We start from the raw sequence: 12,204 nt of genomic DNA on the forward strand, positions 1-12,204 counted from the left end.
TGGAGAACATACATTTTTTAAGGTTAGCATATATTTTTTAAGTTTAGCATGAATTTTTTCAAGTCTGGAAAATATTTCTTATGTTTGGCATACATTTTTTAAAGTTTATAAGACATATTTTGAGTTTCAATACAGAAAATGCAAATTTGATGTTGTGCACTTATTTTTTCATGAAAAAAAAGTTAGTTTCCTGTTTTTCACCTCATACCTATGTATATAAAAAAACGCATTGAAATTTCATGTTACATGGATGTCTAATACGGTGATCAGAACTTGTTCCATTTGCTCTCGACGATCGACTGGCCTCTCCCTGACTTGGCGAAAAAAAGGGTTCACCGTCTTTAAACAGCAATTCATTTAGGTGCACTGAAGGGTATTGCCTGGGGTGTTTGTTTTATTTTTCGTTCACACAGGCATGCTATATAGTTTGCTTTTTTGCCCCATTCACTTCATCAACTTTAAATGCAAATAAAGTACACATCATTACATTTTCAGGAAACGTTTGGAGTAACATTAAAAATTGTTCTATCTCAATATCGGGAGGATATTTCATGTAGACAAATAAATCATAAAAATTACTCCAAATAGTTCCTTAAATGCTTACTGCAAACAAGGCGTTTACACAAAGTATAAGATGATTAATGAATAATTAAAATTTAAATTCGGAAAGTTACTTAATCTTCGACAGCTCAATAATAAAAATTGTTACGTAACATTATTTCCTAACTCTCCATAACTTATATCAGAATATTACTATTAGCTTATGTTAACATAACACTCAATAATCAATGATCAATATTTGTATAGATATTGGCTAGTGTATCTATTAAAAGTTAAATGAACTCCGAAAAAAAAAAGAAAAAAAGAAAAATATACGAGTCATAAATACAACAAAAGCATAGCTACACATATATTAAAAATATATACAAGTTAAATTGTTGTGATAGAAAACAGGTTGTAGCAATAAAAATAAAATTCGCTTGTGCTCATGCACACTTTCTTTCTTTTCATTCTTCTGCTTTATGTGGCTTGTCCATGTGTTTCGTATATGCATATGTCATGTTAACACACAGTGTCATGATTTGTTCATTTATCATAAACCTCCATGGACTGAAGATCAGGCCTGCCACTTTATAAGAGAAGTTCTAATTTCTTTACCTCTTCGTGATTTCGCATTAGCATGGCTCCTCGTGGAATGAAAATCAGAAATCAGTGAAAAAAAGTCATATGTAACCAGATAACATACATTTGGATACATAAATACAAAGTAAGAACTTTGGCTCCAAGTTAACAGATCCTCTTACCTTTGTGGCGGCAATATGCTGGCTGTTTTACCCAGAAGTTGTTTGAGTAGATCGCTGCTTAACAAGGTTCTAGGACGATCTAAAAATAGGCTGGTGCGGAACAGGGCTGTTAACCCCTCGCCACAATTGAGTAGGTTAATTAAAGGCAATAAAATATGTATTTAATATTACTTAAACAAAACATCCTCGATATTTTAACATGTTTGAGCTAATTGCTTGTGAAATGACCAATGTCAAACCCTTTCTACATTCACCGGCTTCTACGCTTATAGATTGTCCTCATGACAAGTGAAGTCTTAAAATTTCTTAAAGTATTCAGTTTTCCTGACTCATTCACTGAAGGCTGTCCTTTAGAAGTCAGTCAGACTTCAGCTAATTACATATTGAACAGTCTAACTATGCTTAATCAACTTTTAAAGAGTCTGTCAGACTGGCTGAGCATGTTGAACGGTCTACAACAGCTACCTGAAGTTAATGCTAATGCATGCTAAACATGGGTTGCTCTCACTTCAAATATAAATAACTAAATACTGGTCCAGTTTGGATTAGCTTAAATTTGGTTTACAATATGTAGTGTTTGTAATTACTCAAGTTTGTGATACCCATATTTTTGTGCTTCTCACCACATGATCACAAATGCTGACTGTGTCGTGTAATTCATACCAGATCAGTGCAATGAAAGTTGCTGATTTAATTGCAAAGATTAGTGATGGCCAGTTTTCTGTGATATTTTCTGCATGTATATCCACTATTGGGTGCATGTTAGCCATGGTGCCGAGCCATTAACAAATTACAAAGCATCTGCATTTTTTTTTTTCCCTTTGGTAGAGCAAAGCTTTGCTGGTTCCATTGAAATGAATAACATTTCCCTCGCAGTCGTTGGTTATACTTCATCAAGTAAAATTTATTTATGAGTGTTGCGCCTGCGATAATTCATATCAACTGGACTAGCATGTGCATTGAGTTCTATAATAACTGGAGCCTTCTTTACTGGGGCAGGTCATAAAAAAATGGCGGCCAACGGACGTATTTCCGCTGAAATGATCGCTTTGAAAATAATATTCTCAAACCTCCCACAGGTGTCTATAGTAAATTGTAAAAATTTTCAAAAATAACGTATCAGAATATGGATATGTTATTTCCATATTCTGTGACGATTCTTTTTTGCATTTCTTTATAAATGCCAACACTTCAGTGTTCAATTGTTGGATGTATTAGTTTCCACAAAAGGAACATATCGCTTCTCACAGGTGTGTTGTTTGTTTTGTTAGTCCAAATCAACGTTGAAAAGCAGTTATACATGCACTTGAAAAGCCATAAAATACATATTAAAGATCGTATTTTTGAATGACTTGAACACTGCAAATATACTGATGTTTCCTGTTTTTGTTTATAAAACTCAACCTCTGTCATTTGTTAATGCATAAAGTCGTAAATTACCCATCTATTTGCAAAATAGTTCCTAAACAAAAGAACCTACATTTTGCTCATGATAAATTATCAAAGTAAATGATCAAACCTCAAGTACCCATGATTTGGAGCAGAGCTTGTTATGATTTCTATTTGCTGACAACATGCAGGGAGAAGACCAAGGAGTAAAGATGACTGGAAAGATGTTATTGACCAGGCAGAGTCTTAAAAAAAATAGTAATGCTGTAAAAAGATAATTGATTTATTATCTGCCTATCAGAGTTATTTATTTGATCATAGTCAAATTCCCCATGGATGGAGACAATGGATTCACTAAGGATACCTTGAATGCTTTTAAGTTAAAGTTCATATGAACCAAAAGAAAGATGGGATTGTGTGTGTGTTTGATGCTTTAATGAATTGTCAATTCACAAAAGATATAAAATGGTGAAAGGCCATAAAGTTTGTGTCTTAAACATTTGTACTAAGATTGATATTGATGCGATGTGAAGCATGTTATACCAGCCATTAGGTTTTTATATAACAATGTTTAAATATATATCTTTATCAAAATATTTTTAGTTGAGTGTTGTATAAATGTTACTAATATCTAATACTACACTGAAGCATTAAAGATTCAGTGATGAAACTTTAAAGTTACTGTACTGTATATTTCTTCATTATAACAGTTCTTGCTTTAGAAACAGTTTGAGCTTATTTACCTAGTAAAATTACAGAATGGAATTTATCATTGCATTTTTACCTTTTTAAGAAAAGTTTTTCACTTTTCAAGCTTTCCTACAAATACTTCTTATTTCTTTATCATGAGATTGATGATATATGGTTAATATAATCCAATAACTTTCTAATTTCTAAAGCTTTTAAGCTTCTATAAAAAGTACACTATAGGTATTTGATTGATTTGTTTATATTGCCTTGTGACATATCTAGCACTTCATCATTCTTGTATGAACAAAACACCAGATGTGGATACTCAGAGAACAAAATCACTACCAACTGCTTATGAAATTTATTATTGAGGTGAAACTATTTAATCATTCGTGTACTTATTTGCAAATATAGGAAAAAACAAAACAAAAGTGAAAAAAAGAGAAGGGTAGAAATGTTAAAACTACAAATGAATTATAATACCATTGGCTTTATAAATGTTTGATGAATTATTTACATTTGCCAATTCATATATCAATACAACAAAATCAAAATGCTACAACTTTACAGAGTATTTGATGCGTTCCTTCAAGAACATAAGGTTACTTAAAAGTAATTTCTATACAATATTGTTTGTTTCATTTACCAAACCTATGCAGACTTGAGTCTTTTGAAATTTGTTAATATGAAACTCAATTACAGAAAATCCGTAAATATCAAGTTTAATATTTACTTTTTAAAAACAAGTAAAAATCCAACAATTGTGGCGAAAAAGCGTACATTCATCATGAAAAACCAAAATAGCAATGATAACAAATAAGCTAACTTCTCTCTCGTGAACCGTGGAGATGAACTGTGATATACTTTTTTGTATAGACTAAAGGTTTAATCGGTCAAAAGTTTGTGCTGGTAAAAACTGACGCACATCTGCATTTCATACATGTGTAGCCGACATATAAGCTCTTTCGTCGATAGTTGCCTTACATCCTCGTAGGAGCACATAACTGACAACACAGTTGACTCGCTGTTATGAATTTAAGGTTTGTAGCAGTTTCATCAAAAATTACTTGGTCCCGTACACATACATTTCCTCACTCTCCAGGAGGGTGGGAAATGTAAAATTCGGAAAAGCGATCAATTTAGGAGTAAATCTCAGCAGCAGCGGATAGAATCACCATTTTGAAAATCATCAGATATCTAAGGCCGCGCTTGAGATAGCCGCTCCAGTTATTATAGAACTCAATGAGCATGTGCAGTGCTAAAACGTGGTCGAATATTACAAAATTCAACGTCTTGGCCCGCGAAAATAGTAAATAATACGCAAAATATCTTTGGAAGCCTTGATTATACGATATTTTATTGTAATATTTCAAAAATTTTGAGGAGAAACCACAAGCGAGTGCTTTGACCCACCTGTACTTCCAAGCCTGAAATAATCATTGGTGACGGCAGACCTGTACTACAGTCATCACAGTTTACAAATGCTCTCAAAGACAGAAATTGATCTTCAGTTAATATGGTAAATTATGGCTTTATTTCCAGATTATTAAGGCATAATAGTATATTTAATATGCAATCTTAAAGAAATGGCTTTTTTGCTTAATTTCTGGTTTGGTCCAGAGCTAGGTTGCCATCTAATTGATGTGTCCTCATAATTCATCAAAGAATGTGAATCAAAGTTGATTTATCCTTTTCAAATAAATCGTTTGATGTGCAGCTCACCTCATTTAGAAATGCTATCAATTATCAATTAATTTCTATTTTTTTATTTTGTGTGAAATTTGAAAATTAAGCATTTTCAAACTTTGCATTTTTCTTGTTTATCATGAAAATTAATGTTATGAATAATCTATTTGTGTTAGCTGCCAAGTTTTCAAACTGAGTTGTTCAAACTTAAAAGATGTGACACATAAATTGGGGTTCGGAAGAATATTCCTTTAAAAAAATGTTTGATTGTATGTTCTCTAAGATGCTATTTCTTTCAGACAATTTTTATAACAATCTTAAAGCTATAAATCACATTTTTAGAAGGGAATGTTTCAGTGAGATGTGTCAACAATTGTATTTGGCTATTTGACCGTTTAGGACAGCAAGCTTCTTTTTATTTATGTTTAAAATTGTATTCATTGCATACCCCCTTTATTTCTTTTCATATTTTTCAAAATTTTCAAATTAGTCTTAGGGAGGGGTTATGCCCTATCAATTCCTTTCGGTGATGTCACTCAGTTATCATTGTCTTTAATTTAACATTACTGACCAGCTATGATATGTCTTTAGTAATGGGAAAGATTGATGTTTCATTAAAAGTACTGTACATAAGTTGACAAGTTCATGAAATGGATCATACAACTAGTTTATCCATATTGATGTTCTAGGATACAGATTCCAGTAATGAAAATGTTGGAGCAACTTTGGTATGTATGTATGTATTTCATGAATCTCCAGTATATTGTGTATCATGCTGTATATGTATGTGTAATATAGGTTTATATGAAGAGAAATTTTATCCAATTATTTGATTGTTTGGTAAATATGTCTCAAATAATCGTGAATGCTGCTTACAGTTAGTTCATATCTCATTTAATTTCCAGACCAATTTTGATTTCTTGATCAAAGAGGTAGATTGATAGTTGTACTTGATTTTTAGCTTAAATATGAAAGTGTGATCTCTACAAAGGGTTATAAAACATTTTCAAAAACAGACTTTAAGTTTAATCATTAGAGATTCTAACTCATTTTGATCAGTTTGTTCTTATTCAAAGTTCAAATCTATTTGAATCATATCTATTTCTTTTAACATCTTTTAGAACTAGTTGCAAATTTATGCACATTTGACAACTTAGTAACAAAATTAAGGTTGTGCTATATTATATGAAAAGAAAATGATGTTAAGATTTATGTGGCACAAGTCTTTTTCTTTACTTTGAAATTGCTAAAAACACTTGCGTTTAAGACATTCATCATCTTTCATTTTGAGAGTATGTGACTAATGCAAAATTTATTTAACTTGGCTACAAAAGTAATGATGTAAGACCCTACCCCATAGAATTGTTTCATGACAAACGGAAGAATCAGGCTATTTTCACACTTAGTTCAGATATGAAAGTCAAAGGTGTAAAAATGTACCTGCTTTGACAATACAAATTATTTGACATAATCGGCTGATTACCGATTATCTTAAAATGCCTGATTAACCAATTATTTTAAAATGCCTGATTAATCAGCTTTTCCGTATATTCTCTGATTGATCAGTGAATCATTGTGTTTAAGATCTTTTAATGAATTTAAATTGTTGCCATACGTAGCTGTAGACTAGTCTTTATGCATGTGTTCTATTGTTCATTCACATATTTTGGCCATCATGTCAAGTACTTGCTTAATGAAATCCCATTTAGGGAAGTCCCACTTTCTTGTTGTGACAAGTCAAATTAACTTGAACGTGATGACAAATTTTTATAAAGCATGTTAGGAAGAAGTTTGGAACTGGTCTTTTGCTATGGAAATAGTTTGAAACGACCAAATGTGTATTAAATACAGTAGGAGTTTTGCATAATTTAACTTGTTGAAATTATTTGAGAATTCCTATTTTGCTAACAATCTGGGTACAACTAATGATGTCACATGTCCATTTAAAAAGGCTTTGCATTTATCAAGGAAGTGCTGTTTTTCATATGCAAGTTGGTTTACTTTAGCAGCTTGCAATTTAACAAATGCTATATTTCTTGAGCAAAATAATATAAAACTGCTTTAATGGCTGTAGATTTATGAAAGATGTTGAAAAATATCAGATGTTCTTTATTAGAATGTTCTGACATAATAAGCATTTCAATAAACATGAATACAAGAGAACACAATTTTCTCCTTTCCAATCAAACCTGCCAAATTTTTTGTTATATTTGTCATTCATTGTACGTAACAGTTTTGGTTTTCTGGTTTCATATTTGTGTATTTGAAAACATTTTTCTGTTTTATAAATTGGGTAATTTTAACGAAAACCAAGTTTATGCTAAGGGAAATAATTTGGTTATGACTCGTTATACTAGTAATGTCAATTTTGTCAAATAGATTTTCAGTGGGCTGTATTATTTAAAGCGAGAAAACATTTTCATTCATTTTAATTTGTAATTAATAACTGTCAAGGTTTTGAATACCAGTATATATCATGTAATGTATTTGCTGTTTTGTGGAGTTCCTGGTAAATATTCATTTTCAAAATGGCATCAGTAGTAATGAACAATTTGCGTAATATTTTCTTTAAAAAGTATTTATTATGTGATATTTTACAGGATCAGTTTGTTACAATAACACAAATGTATGAAACTGGAAGGTTTTCCTCTGTTGAAAAGGCTGAAAAGTCTCATAATGAACAACAATCGTTGTCTGGTAGAATCTTTGTGCATAATGTTATTACATTTCAATTGTTATGGTTTGATATACAAGCTCTTATAAAATTATACATAATTATTTGTTGACCAAGCTTAGTTCGAATATAAGTTGCCAAACAATAAATTTAGAAAGAGTCTACTAAATAATAGAAAGCCTTAATACAAGTCTCTGGCTGACCGTTATAGCTGGGTTAGAGGTGAAAGGACACTTCAATTCTTCAATCTAAACCTCTTTTTCACCTATTTTGAATTCCTCCAAAACCTTGGTGGAGATACTATAATCTTTGGTAGAAATTGACAAGTAATATGACTTACTATATAGGATTAAGGTGTTTTTTTTAACTTTATACACATAAAGCTTGGTCAACTTAATATTTTATTACTCTTCCATAGATTGTCTGTTATTGGTAATTTATATATTTGCTTGTTTTATAATTTACATTTTTAGTTTGTTTGAACATATTGCAAATGAAAAAAAATAACTGTTTTTTAATACTGTAATTTTCTTTGCATCTTTTTAGAAACTGGTGCATGTGTTTGCATTATATTGAATAGTTTATTTTCCTCCTAAGTTTGCCATTTCCTTGGTTTAGCAACTTTTCAGGTAAAGAACATGTTAAGGAATGTTAGAACTAGAAAGACAACACAGTTCACGATTTTTATTGACTTGTTTATGTAATGCACAATGTTGATGTGGCATTTAAGATTGTGCTCAAGTTTTAATTGCAGTTAATGATTCTCATGTAGAAATTCTACATACAATATACTATTCAGCAATCTTATGGTAATCATTGCGAATCAGATCTTATTAAGAACTGCGAAAATTTGAATTTTTAAGGGCCACAAAATGATTAAAATTAGCATGGCTATTGTTTTACTTCTGTTCAAAATTCCTTTTGCTTTCGATGACAATATAAAGTTTTAATTTGATGTGAAGGTAAAAATACTGTAGAAATCATTTTTGCAAATGCACAAACTAGCATGTACATCAAAGTCAACATCTAATACTTCTTATTATACTTTTGAATGCAAGTGAAGACGGACAAGTTTGAGGTAAGTTGTATTTTGGCTCATGGTGCAACAAGGCGTCACCCAAGAAAGATTGTTATTCCTTTCAGTTTATAAGTCTTCTAATTTTAAATTTCCTTCTTAACATCCATGTGAACAATATTGCTCAGTTTAGCGTCAGGATTGTGGCTGAATATGTGTGTTGACGGATTGACTTAGATAGGAATAAATGTGAAATTCAAAGTATTCATCTTTTTTTTGTCGTAGAAATAATTATATTCATGTTGCAATGTTGAATCCATTTTAGTCAATTGGCGAAGGATTAGCAACTTGTCACCAATTTAGAAATTAGTATGACGAATAACAGTATGAATGACTTGGTAAGTAAATTTGATACTGTATACGCTATAGCTATATGCTTGTGGTACCATAAGAAAGGTTGTTTCTTTTGCGTTGATATGTTTTATCTGTTAAACCATACTCTCCCTAATCACCACTTGAGTTACCTGAAACGTATTGATATATTTTATTTTAACTGTTTTAGAGTGACTTGGATGCATTAAAAAGCGTCAAAACTTTGAGATATTTAAGGTAATATATATTTACAAGTTATATGTAAGATGACATGTTGTTGTAATCTTGTACGAAGGCGAAATTGTTATTGAAGTACACGTATATGTTATAGTAACATTTTTTAAAATTTTTTATGACTTGTTATAGTTTGATGAGAAATCCAATTTCGAATAAACCCAACTACAGATTATACGTCATACACAGCTTACCACAAATAAGAGTTCTCGATTTTCAGAGAATAAAATTAAGGGTAAGAATGTTATTCTGTATTTGTTGGTGCAAATGTCTTTTTTACTCGATTGCTTCATTCTTTTGTGTTCTATCAAGATTGTCGAAACTCTACATAGCTACGTTTTCTACACGAGTTGGTTTTTATAGAAAATTCACGACACACTTAATTAACGCGACATTTGATTAATGCAAATTACTTCTCGGGTTTTTTGAATGTAATTAAATTAACTCGAAAGTCATCTCTATAGTTTACAATATACTTGATTTACCGCGAAACAGAAAATTTGAGCACAGCAACAAACCGGTCGTAATAATTAACAGTGTAATGATGAACAATCTGTTGTAATAATCAACAATGTAATGATGAACAATATGTTGTAATAATCAACAGTGTAATGATGAACAATTTGTTGTAATAATCAACAGTGTAATGATGAACAATCTGTTCTTTTTTATTAACGATGAACGAAACTTACATGTTCCCACTTAGATTTTAAACGACGGCAATGTTCAACATACGTTGTAGCAATAGTGTGTTTAAACTATTATGATAAGTCAATGTGCAAGTTCAGAGTCGTCAGAAACGTGAGTTAATTGGAACGTTTCTCTAAAAATATAGCGAACGCAAAGTAACTATGGGTAGGTTTTTAAGGTTGATGATTGATTCCAGTCTTTTTTTCGTTAAATAAGTTCACCTGGCCGTGTTTCCTCGAAACCAATTAAAATGGTTTAGAAGTTCTGTTTTTCTGGGATATTTCAAAGGATAAAATACAATACATAATATATAATGTTATTGGTCATCTTCAGAGCAATAAGCTGCAACTAAAAACGCTAACATGCTCAAGGAGCAAACGATACAAAGTAAAATCTTTCCTCTTCTTCTCTGTGCGAAGCTATATTCCACGAGTCTCGAGCTTGTGACTGGCATGGCGATGTTAAATGGTGAAAGGATACTTAAATTGCTCTCTTGTTCTCAATCTTCACTGCTTCGTGTTGTCATGTGAACGGTGTGACAAAACTAGGTGATCTTATGTAGAAGAAAGTATAATGCAATGTGAAACTTAACACGTGTGTATACATGTCGTCTTGCACTATGGGGTTGCGTTCACCAGGATTAGTTGCAATGGGCTTAGCCCATTAAGAAGGAGGACTCGAAGAAGAGGTAAAAGATTTTACTTTAGTGGTGAATCAGGTTTTAGGTTGCAGCTTATAAGATAATGATTACTCGAACTATGCTCGTTTGCATTCTATATAGATGGAACTACGTACATGGCTATAAAATTTACTGTTTCAGGATATCACGAAGCATAACATGATTTTATGTGTCTTTATTTAGGAACGTGAAGCAGCTACCAGACTGTTTGAGGAAAGTTGAATTTTTGTGAAAGCTCATGGTACAACAAGGCGTCACCCAAGAAAGATTGTTATTCCTTTCAGCTTATAAGTCTTGTAATTTTAAATATCCTTCTTAACATCCATGTGAACAATATTGCTCTGTTTAGCGTCAGGATTGTGGCTGAATATGTGTTGACGGATTGACTTAGATAGGAATAAATGTGAAATTCAAAGTATTCATCTTTTTTTGTCGTAGATATAATTGTATTCATGTTGCAATGTTGAATCCATTTTAGTCGAATTGGCGAAGGATTAGCAACTTGTCTACCAAATTTAGAAACATTAGTGCTGACGAATAACAGTATGAATGACTTGGTTAGTAAATTTGATACTGTATACGCTATAGCTATTTGCTTGTGGTACCATAGGAAAAGTTGTTTCTTTTGCGTTGATATGTTTTATATGCAGATGAAAATTGTTAAAGCGTTTTAACAATTCATTTTGTTGATGTTAATCTGTTAACTGTAAATCAGCAACCATTTGTCAACCATTTTGGCAACCATTTTGGCAACCATTTTGTCAGCAAGTAGACTACCATGTTACCTCTGTACAAGTATTTTGTTGAAAAGCTTTTGTTTCTTATCTTATTTCCGACAACTCTTTACTTATTTCGTGATACTGACCACATTCATACTAAATTTTTGATATATTTCCGCCATAACTCTTTCCTTTTATCTAGTCATTTCATCCAATGTCTTTTTTACTTGCTCGTTATCAGTAACATTAGTACCACGGGGCACTGGCCGAAGTTGTGAATCGCAGTTTTGGGTTGATTGCAGAAATCAATTAGGATTAACCGACATGCTGAAATAAACCAACAGATCTGTGGCTGCAAATGGAACCGGAATGTTTGTTAAAGCTCGATTCCTAATTAAGAGAAGAGACCTACTAAAGTACAAAAAGATACTGAAGTTAATTTTTTTAGTCTGTGAAAGATCGGCATACGAGTCGTTTGTAGATTTCTTTTTCTCGTGCTGAGGAAATGAAAGCTCCATCTACTGAGTGTCAGTGTTACGATATATGGCACAGAGCATGACGTTTGGTCGTTTTGCGTGATTTGAATTTTACGAGTTAAGGAATTTGAGCATATATACAAATATTCACACATACACTCTAGAAAAAGAACTTTGACCCACTCTCTTTTAATAATACAGCTGTTTTAATATGGTTATCCATTAAGACTGTTAGTCTTGGTTTCTGCTGACCAAATTTGTGCAAAAATTTATTGC

The 12,204-nt window shown here is 31.8% G+C and overlaps 2 long non-coding RNA genes across 2 annotated transcripts; both read left to right on the forward strand.

Annotated features, from left to right (window-relative positions):
* Nucleotides 1-8,788: 8,788 nt before the first annotated feature.
* Nucleotides 8,789-11,311, forward strand: LOC124457748. The gene is made up of 2 exons (XR_006952763.1): nucleotides 8,789-8,821; nucleotides 11,212-11,311. It is a non-coding gene; the product is annotated as an uncharacterized LOC124457748 (long non-coding RNA).
* On the forward strand, nucleotides 9,131-11,153 carry LOC124457747. The gene is made up of 4 exons (XR_006952762.1): nucleotides 9,131-9,156; nucleotides 9,321-9,367; nucleotides 9,497-9,599; nucleotides 10,917-11,153. It is a non-coding gene; the product is annotated as an uncharacterized LOC124457747 (long non-coding RNA).
* Nucleotides 11,312-12,204: the final 893 nt, after the last annotated feature.

The sequence above is a fragment of the Xenia sp. Carnegie-2017 genome, unplaced genomic scaffold (genome assembly GCF_021976095.1).
Source record: "Xenia sp. Carnegie-2017 unplaced genomic scaffold, XeniaSp_v1 HiC_scaffold_6, whole genome shotgun sequence".
NCBI classification, from domain to species: Eukaryota; Metazoa; Cnidaria; class Anthozoa; order Malacalcyonacea; family Xeniidae; genus Xenia; species Xenia sp. Carnegie-2017.